Source organism: Sinocyclocheilus grahami, unplaced genomic scaffold (genome assembly GCF_001515645.1).
Source record: "Sinocyclocheilus grahami isolate Dianchi unplaced genomic scaffold, SAMN03320097.WGS_v1.1 scaffold10.1, whole genome shotgun sequence".
NCBI classification, from domain to species: Eukaryota; Metazoa; Chordata; class Actinopteri; order Cypriniformes; family Cyprinidae; genus Sinocyclocheilus; species Sinocyclocheilus grahami.
In genome coordinates this window covers 1948946-1958917 of record NW_015505189.1, presented here as the reverse complement: position 1 = coordinate 1958917, position 9972 = coordinate 1948946, and the positions used below count along the sequence as shown (strand labels likewise).

Here is a 9972-nt window from a genome sequence, read left to right as displayed (position 1 = left end):
GACTGTCATGGTGTGCGCATGAACGAGTGTGAAATACCTGCTAATTAATTGCTTTTTCCTATCACTTATGTTGGTCACTTTTTGCATTTAAACTGGATTAATCTGACTGATTTCATGATTGCCGTTTTGATAGTGTCTGCTTGCATATTTTATTCATGTTCGGTAGCCTAATTCTCTTTAATGTAGGCTATTCGCCCCGATTTGATCAGTTTACCTACAAAATTTATCTTATTTATAATTTATATTAGCCTATTGTCGTCAATATTTTGTTTTAAGGAGTTAAAATGGCCCTTATCAACCTTGATTTACATATTCTATAACATTATTTTGACAGTTAAAGTTTTGGGCTGTTTTTGGGCGGGTTTTTGTGAGCTTTTGAGCTGGAAATCGTCCATCCAATCTGGCAACACTGCGCAACGTGCATCGAGCACGGGCTAGCTGCATGTTCACTGTTTTTCAGCTTCTGATAACACATGGATTGCTAAAGATGACCTTTGTCGGTGGCTAACTATTGTTTGCGGATTGGTTGCACTCTCCGCAGGCTGTGAAAGACACATCTGCTGCCTCGCACGCAGAAACTGAGAGGGATAAAGGGAAGGAGGGGAGGGAAGACCTGTGCCACACGTCCCACATTGCCACAATACCTATCCGCTTATCAAATATTTGTCTGGCCTTCGCTACTTATTTACTTTCCCTCTGTTTGCTTTGCTTATTCAAGTCTCTCTGTGCCAGATACAATGTTACCAAAGACTAGATGCTACAGTCTCTTTTTTTTGTGTCTCGGGTTATTCACCTCCTCGCTGTCAGAGGGCACATGGACATTTTCTTTTGTTTTATAGTTTGCTTTCAATTTTCTCTTTCTCACAGCCTCTTTCTAACCAAAAAGAGCATCGTACACTGCCACGCTCTCGCTCATAAATGCGTTAGCGTTCTGGGTTGCTCTGTGCTTCGATGGCAAACAGAAGCGGTGTAAATTTGCTCACTGCTCACTCACTCTTCCCACAAACCCTTTGCTGAATGGCCCAGCTCAAAATGTGTATTTGTTTAATATGTTTTTGATTGATTCAGAGATGATGATCTGCACAGTCAGTATTGAGAACACACACACACACATTCAGGAGCACAAAAGGCCTCTTTGTGCTGCTGGCAGGCAGGGTTTGTGAATTGGGGGAGCAGGGTTGAGATTACTCGATTATTTCAAACAGGGGCCCAGGCGAGTTACAGTACCCGGTCCCCGCCGCACGGAGTGGGATGGCTGTGGCGATGACGAACCACAACAGAGGCCGAGCCCGAACCCAAAAGCGATGGACTGCAGCCAGAGACAGATACACACCACCGCTGTCACATACTTGCGTTTTTTTAAAAGAAAGCAATTTAGTTTATGATTTCATTCTGAAAGCCTGTCATGATACATGCGTCTGCTCCTGCCAGGAAAAGGAGAGCGGGGCAGAAAGAAGGAAAGAAAGAGAGACGAAGGTGTTAGTCAACATGACTACACTTAAGTTCTAACTGCTTGCGGCTGCTGTGCGGATTGTGTTACCAAATGGAGCAGACCGTCGTGATGCTACGTACCATGTGTCTGACATGGTTGAGGAAGCTCATCACTGACCATAGAGTTTTTTTTTTAATTTTTTGTCAAGACTCCAGTCAGATATTTTTCCAGCATATTGAGAACATTTTAAGACACTACTGTGCTGTTTTATCTGAAATGGGAGCGTGTGAGTTGGTCAGACACATGGTTTAATAGCAGACGGGTGAGACATTTTCTGTATCAGTCAGCGGCTAATCCAGTAATGTGCCTGCTTTCTGGCCTGCGTACAAATCTACTGCACATTTTTCTGTTCAACCATGCTTGTCAGCTCCTGGTTTTATTAGGCCGTGGTTCAGCGTGTTTCATATTCACTTTGCCGCCTTTTCCCTGTGCTGCTCCATCTTAGCATTGCTAAAACATCAACGCTTCATGTACTCTCTGACTCAGATTTTCGTGGCAATTACTCAGATCGATGGACGGACTCTTCCTCTCACCTTCTCTTTCTATTTCTTTTTTTTATATCAGCTGTCAATCATGTGGGGAACTTCTAACCACCTCCTGACAGGCATGAGTGCCAGCCGTTGGTTTAGCAGGGGTTTTTATTCAGCCGCCTTCGTCCGACCTGTCACCACGGCCACACACTGTTGCCCATGCTTTCCATTGAACAGGGGCAAATGAATTAGTTTCAGAGGTTTAAATCGACAATCAATGTCACTTGCCCCAACATAATAAGGCTTAATCGTAGATCTTTGAAATGTGTCCTGGCTGACCTTTGCAATTCGTCAGGCATCTTTACATGGCCTCATCTGGGTGGAGTGAATGTACTGCCCCTGTTTTGATTTTCCAAATGACGTGTCACATGAATTGTGGCCTTTTTGGCATCCCCTCCCGGTACTCTCTGATCCCATCTTCCTGCCCTCCTTTGCGATTTCAGAAAAAATGATACATTTCATAATTTGTAATAAAAAAAATTAAATGAGGGGAGAGAACACTGTAAGAGGACAGAGAAAGCATAAAAAGGGAAGTTTAGGCAAAAAAATAAAATAAAATAAACTTTCAGAAGAATTAGGATTGGGGCTAGCGAACTGAACTGTTGTCTACCCAAAAAAAGCATCCAGAATTGTATAGAGTAGAAGGTATTTCCTTGATTTTTTTCCTCCACAGAAATCCTATTTATGAGATGAGAATGAAAGGGAACAAAACAGCGTTTCTTTTCATAAGACGCTGCAAATTTTCCAATTTGGTTGACTAGTGACTGGCGCGAAAAAAAAAGCTTCCTATTTTTGGAAAAGAAAGGAATTAGGGGGACAGTGGCTGGAGAAAGCAGGGCACTGTGCGCCGGCATTCCATATGTCCAAACGGCAGTTGTACCAGCCCAAGTTTTTCTAGGCACCGGGTGCCAATGATGACCTCATGAGCTCCAGGCTGAAGGACTGTAGGCATACAGTTCTCGCTGACATGGGCTTGAATAGCCTTCAGCCTTTCATGCATCCATTCATTCTCTCCAGTCCTCTGGCGGCAAAATTACTCCCTCATAATTAGCCATTGTCCCCATTTTTGGCTAGTCTGAAAAAAAGTTTTTGGGCTAGTCAGTTTTGTGCCCCCCCCCCCCCCCATTTTTAACCTTTTCCATGTCTATCACCCTCCATCTTGTCTAATATGTTTATTGTGAAACTGAGCAATATACAGCCCCCTTCCTCTGTCTATCTTTAGCATTCTCACTTCATTCTGTCTCTGTCTTCTGTCCTCATCACAGTGGACTGTGGGAGATTTTACACTCGATTTGTTGACTCCTTTGCTATAAAGTCGGCTACTCTGAAGAAAAGTATCTTTATAAATGACAGAGAGGACCTGTCCTTGAATGGTGCTTTGTTTACTGTTTTTCCAAATGGGGCCCCCACTATATTTCATCTGTCAGAGTTGCTTTTCTTTCCCCCAACAATGCTTGATTGTTTCCACCAAAAAAAAAAAAAGGACAGAGAGAGGAAAAGGGAGAGAGAGAGAGAGAAAGAAACAGAAAGTAAGAAAAAAAAGAAACCAGGTTCCACAGACAGAGAATTCTGTATTATATTTTCCTGCCAAATTCCGATCTCTGTTTTCCTTCCCGTGCGCTCACAAAGGGCTCATAACTTACTGTCAACTGTGAGGGAAACCACAAAGCTCCACTGTTGCTCAGCAAATAGGCTGTATTGCTTGATGGCTTCACTGGCTGTAAAGTTTGCTTAACTGCAGCACTGACACCAGGAACTTTGGGAACTGCCGCGCCGTAAGACCCCGAGCAAGGGACGGAGAGAGACGGCGAGCTGCTTTTCTTGTGTCTCGGAATCGTCTGTGACCGTACGGGGACTGAAAGAGACACGCGTGCGAGGGAGACGCTGTGTGTGTGTGTGTGTGTGTGTGTGCGAGCGGAGGAGCTTAACAGCTGCTCTGCCGGTGGCTCCGTTCATGTGTGTGAGTGTACTTCGTTCAGCGTGGCATCGGATGCGTTCTGACAAGACGTGCCGTGGCTGGGACGAACGGCCTGTCTGTGCTCGAGTGTTTTTGTGTCTGTTTGTGTGTATCAGAATTTGAGGAAGTGTTATGCCATCCAGCTCTGAAGTGGTGTGAGAAGAGCAGAGAAGGACAGGAGCTGCCAAGCAGGCTGAGGGGGACAGTATGTGAGTGTACACACCTGATACACGCTCATTCACACACATAGTGAGGACAGTGACAGGGTGTTTGAGCTGAAGAATTTTTTCCCCCTTCATTTTCTTTGAGTAATTCTTATCCAGGCTATGCTTGATGTCTAGAATGCAATTTTAGAAAATACTTTTAGAGAATACTGGTGTTCTTCTTGTCAATTGACTTGTGTGTTGTATTTTAAGTGTTGGATATGGAGCAGAGCAACAGTGGAAAGACAGTGAAGGAGGGAGGGAGTGATGGGTGAAAGGGTTGCAAGGTTAACATTTATGGACTACAATTTAAACAGTTTTTTGATGGCTTTAAAAAGTGAAGGTTTTGCGCAGACGGTTAGAAATGTCTTAGTATCACTATCCATAAGTGTGCTACAATTATTTTTTTATTTAAATATATTTGTTTTATTAACTTTTATTAGTTATTTTTATTACTATTATTACACATAATTGTTATATTAATTTATTTGTTTGTTTACTTGTTTGATGGATTTTTAAATGTGAAGGTATTTCTCTGAACATTAGAAGTGTCTTATTAGTATCACTATCCATAAGTGTGCTACAATCACTGTTCATTAAATTAGCTTTTATAATAATAATAACAACAACAACAACAAAAATGTATAATAATACATTTTAATAATAAAAATAATAATTAGTAGTAGTAGTAACTATTATTTATATTTATAATGTCTTTATATTTAATTATGTTTTATTAATAGTATTTTGATGAGGTTGTAATTTTTATTGCTATTATTCAAAATCATAATTTTATTTACTTATAAATCAATTAGTAATTGCCATAAAATATATCAAAATAGATAAACAGAAATTGCTTGTTTTTGAGGAGCTTGTTTTCTATTAATATTACTATACTAGTTCTAAGTCCTAGTTCTGAGAGACGACGTTCTTTCCTTCTGTCTCAGATGATTGTTCACGGATGGGTAGACTGCTCAGGTACAATGGAAGGTGATAATTTGAAGGTGCTAAACAGCTACAGCAGGGATGATAATTTTCCAGCCCAGGCTTCACAGGTGACAGAGGGTTGATTATAGGAGGTGAAAACCTTGAGAGTCTGTGCCGTCACCTGTGTGAACTGCTGTCAGAGAGACGCTCACACAAAGACACATATGCAAACTCATGCCTCTGTATGTCTCTCTTGTTCTCATTCTCTGTGGGACACCTGTTCGTGTGTGTGCAGTCTCTACAGTCGTGTTTAGTATTAATGGGTGAGATTATTATATTCATTTTATGTTTAACATTGTGCTGTTGTTTGAACATAAGTATCAGTGACTTCTGTATTAGTAACCGAATTCTCACCAACCTTTACGACTGCAACAGCTGCTGTTGTAAAAAAAAATGCTGATATTTTGTCAGGGTGTGTTTACCATTTTGAATAGCTTTTTTTTTTAATTTATTTGTTTTGTTAGTGTTGTTTCCTCATTTATTACTCTGTACAGACCGGCACAATTATCTTACAAGCGTATTATTATAAGCCTCGCCACAGGAATACTACACAACACACAGTTGCTTGTTTCTTTTGTATTTTTTATGGATATCCTTTCAGACGCAAATGCTTCCTGTTACACTTTGAATAACTGCATTGGAGTGTCCTGTTTCAGATTTATGATTAGCCTTTTAAACTCTCATTTGAAAAGTTTTTTACTTTCTCCATCCTACCTTTACGTTTCTAATTAGCCTGTATTTTGAAAGTGTGTGCATATGCTCAAGCATGAACATACACATGTGTGCTCGGTCGTGAGAGCGTGTGTGTGTGTATGTGTGTGTCTGTGTGTGTGTTGTAACCCGTGGAAACTTGAAGCCTTGTCATAAAGCAGCTTTTGCCATTTTTCTGCTCACCCATCGTTAGCTCCTTCCAACAATGACCCTTTTGTTTTACCCTCTTTTATTTGATTATTTCTCTTCATATAGGTCTGGGTGGTGGTGCCAGAGCAAAAAGCAGCCTTCAAATATTTCCTTTCAGGAGTGGCTGGTGATTTAGGGGGTCTGCAAAGGCCTGTGGTTTTGAGGGGGTGTGGGGTGACCGAGGGGAAGGGAGCAACAGTGACACCGTAGCTTAGGAGTTACTTATCGCCATTGTCTATAAAAAGGCAACAGAAAGACACGGCAGAGACGTGGAGAGGAGTGGGGGGCTTCTACCGATTGAGCGGGGCGAAAGCGGATATCCCAAGACACATGGCCCCCAGTCATGAGACCCCCTGAGGAACACCAGCGCAAGGTGTCTTCTAATGCCGCTAACCAATTAAACAGAGGTCAGTGCGTGATGAAACATTAGCAGCGGCAACAATTCATGAGTCGAAGCATTCCAGGCTACATGAGAACTCATGCCGAGAACTTAACTCCTAATCCTCATAAACGTATCGCAATATTGTCAGCTATATATGGGACCTTTCTCTCTCCCTCGGACTGCCAAAAGACAAGCTGTGCTGCCCTACACTTATTGATTGGTTTGGTTTGTTAGCTGTCCATTGTTATTGTGTAATCAGGCCTGAGCGGGAGAGGGCTGACAGGAATTCATATGAGGCCGCTCTGGCTTAACTGATATATTCTCTGCTTAAAATGCACAAAGGCCAACAGATCAGATTTATTTACTGGAGAAACAGGTTGAATTATTAATAAGAATCAAAGGAAGTGCTGCGGTGGCTCGTTGGACTGTTTCGTGAGTGTAAAACAGCATTTAATTTGATGAAATACGATGGCGTCAAGGCTATTTCCCCTCCTCCGTCAAACGCCACGTACTGTAGAACTGAAGCGGGTTTTTGTTTTATTGCTCGTAGGGGGGAATTAAATGATTTTGAAGTGCGCTTCAAGGAAAAATCCATCTAGGAATCAGGGCTTTATTCCAGTTAAACGGCAGCCACATTGTTCCATTCTCAGCCATGGGTGCAGATTAGCCGGGTGGATGTGAGTGGGGCGGAGGGGGTGGGTGGGGGGTGTTATGGTTGGGAGGGATTGGGGGGCAAAACTCATGAACCCGGCACTCATGGGCTGAGCCGCCCTCCCAGCTCCCCTAATGAATTATTAACTCCAACTGACAAATACTGTTACGGGGCCCTGGCTCAGATCGGTTGCGTTTGCGAGTAAAATTGCTGTAGACACATGTTACAGGAGGATGGAGTCAGCCTCTCTCTCCCTCGCTATCATGCCTCAGCAGTTTGACTGATGGCTGGAGACTGGAGGGAAAGGCCTGAGAGACTGAATATTTCAGAGGTAAAATAATACCACTTGATTTACTGTGTAATACAAAAGAAGTGCTTTGTTTCGCTTGCAGTCCATTGAAGATGAAGGTGGGGGTTGTTGTGCTGGAAGCTCTGGCTCTTTGGATCCATGAATAAAAAATAGAAGCAGAATCGCTCGGTCTCTCATAAGCATGCTTTCTCCTCGTCTAGCTGTCGCACACCCCCTCCGCAAGCCATTCACCGCTCTGAACTTTGCTCTTAAATTTGATTTTCAATTAACGCTCTACAATTTTAGAGATCACTTTCTGTTTGATATAATTACAGGAAACAATTTATTGGCTGATTAAAATTGAGGCCTCGGTCTCGCTAAAGAAAATAGGGGCACGGAGCGGTCTGGGTCTCCGGTGACTTCCTCTGCACTAACTAACAGACACCGCACAGCTGCAGTATCCCGCTTGATTAACTTCCATTGACTTCCATTGTCCACTTCTGTTGGCTGCCGCAGAGCTCATCCAATACTTTGCAGATGTGTTTGTGTTATTTTTATTTTTTCCGGTAAGCATAACAAAATTATTAATACGGAAGCTAGCGTGAGACAATAGCAGCTTGAGTTGTTTTGGTTTTTATTTTTTAAAGCTCACTTACCGAACTGTATTAAACAATTCATATTTAGAGTGTGAGGCTTAAGTGCTCAGCCATGAGTGCAAATTGATGGCACGTCTTCAAATGAAGTAGTCATATTTTAAAGGGGCTGAGAGCGATTGGGCCTGACAGCCCGTTGCAACCCACACATCCCTCATGCGCCGAAGAGCACGGCCTCCGCACACACGTGAACAGATTAACTCACAGTTTGGTGTTGAAATAATCTCTCCCGGTGTCAAATTTGTTTTCGTCCCACGATGAGCCACATGCTGGAAAACTTGGCAGGGCTGGGAGATGGAGTTCTGGAGGCACCTTGGGCTGCCTTCATTACCCAGCCTGCCTCTCTCTCATCTCCCCTCAGTCTCAGTGGGCAGTGGAAGGACATTAGCTCACCTGCAGCCTATGACCTAGAATGCCCATGCCCTTTGTCTCAGAGCAGGCAATTTAAAGGCCGGTAGGAAAGTTGTGTCTTGGCTGATTCTCAACTCTCTATATCAGTTGCAGCCTTTTGATTAAGTATTTAAATCAAGTGTTTAATTTGATTAGCAGGTTAAGTTTATCCTTAGCACTTAGTAATAATTTCATGAATTGTTATCAAATCACAAGTGATCTGTTGATTTATTTTGTTTTGTTTTATTTATTTGTGTTTGGTTTTATTTGGTTTATTTTATTTTTATTAATTGAATTTTATTCGGATAAAAGAAGCTTGAATTTTGAATTTGAATTTTACACTATATGACATGATGACTTTTGTTTGAAACAAATGAATTTACCAACCCTATTTTTTTTTTTATTGGAAATTTGCTATAAATCATTGAAAAGTTACCTCCCATCTGTCACTGCGGCCTACTCGCATTAATGCTAATGTACAATTGCAAAAGCAGAAAAGCACAATTACAACAAAACGAAGGAAAATGGCACATTTATAGACTCAATATGAATGTAATGATCAAAATCCCGTTAAGTGTCTGCGTCACCGCTCTTTTTGTGGTTGGTGGCAGAGTTAGCGCATTAATGAGAGCGTGTTATATTAGTGCGGTAATCAGCCGCGGGGCAGGGGGGATTGGGCCTGCCTCAGGCAGCTCTCCAGCCATAGCTCAGCACGTCCATTTACATTAAACAAAGGATTAAGAGGGACCCCAGTGCATACGTTTCTCCCTCACCGAGCTCAGAGAGATAGGATCTCCCCATCTCTGATACCAGTCCAATCGTGGGGTTAGATGTGGCACAGAGGCTCAGAACAGCAGCCAAGTTCATATATATGTGATGTGAGGGCGCTCATACAGAATGAAATCCAAGCTCCAGTATTTCCTGTCTGACATTTGCAAGACTGTTTATTCGGAATGAAGTTGTTCCATTGGAATTTTGCATGTTTTGTGACAAACATGTTTCCTCTGCTTTTCTCTCAGCAGAATCATGTCTTCCAAGCAAGCCACCTCTCCATTCGCCTTGACCCCTGATGGAGGCGAGGATGGAGTGAATCAGGAGCACATGTCCTGGGAAAAAGATGAAAACTCAGAGTCATTAGTCGCCCCTCAGCTGCCCCTGCACAATCTGCTCCACAACAAACCTCCCCCGGAGGAGCCAATCAGCAGCAGCGTGCCACCCGAATCCGACTGGGACAGCCTGATGTTGGCCCAGCAGCGCATGGTGAGCGCCACTGCCAGTGTTTCATAGCTCATTTACGTGTGCTAACACAGGCTATGTGTGTTTTTAACTTTCTAATGAGGTGTAGATGAAAGATTGCATTATTAAAGATAGTTGGCAGGATAAAAAGAGTGAGAACCGTCTGGTCGAGGTGATTCGTCTAGAACTGTATGGATATTTTCCATTTGCGACACAATCTTACGACATTAACACAACATGGAGTAAACCTTCACAAATAACACACATCTATTCTCTCAAAGCAAATACACACACACACACA

General features: G+C 42.5%; 1 long non-coding RNA gene across 2 annotated transcripts in view; it reads left to right on the top strand.

The window, feature by feature from the left end:
• LOC107593394 (uncharacterized) overlaps window positions 1-9517 on the top strand; it is a 58691-nt gene extending 49174 nt beyond the window's left edge. For both annotated transcript variants that reach the window (XR_001610078.1, XR_001610079.1), the window contains exon 5: window positions 9455-9517. This is a non-coding gene — a long non-coding RNA (uncharacterized lncRNA). The remainder of the gene's footprint in view (window positions 1-9454) is intronic.
• Window positions 9518-9972: the final 455 nt, after the last annotated feature.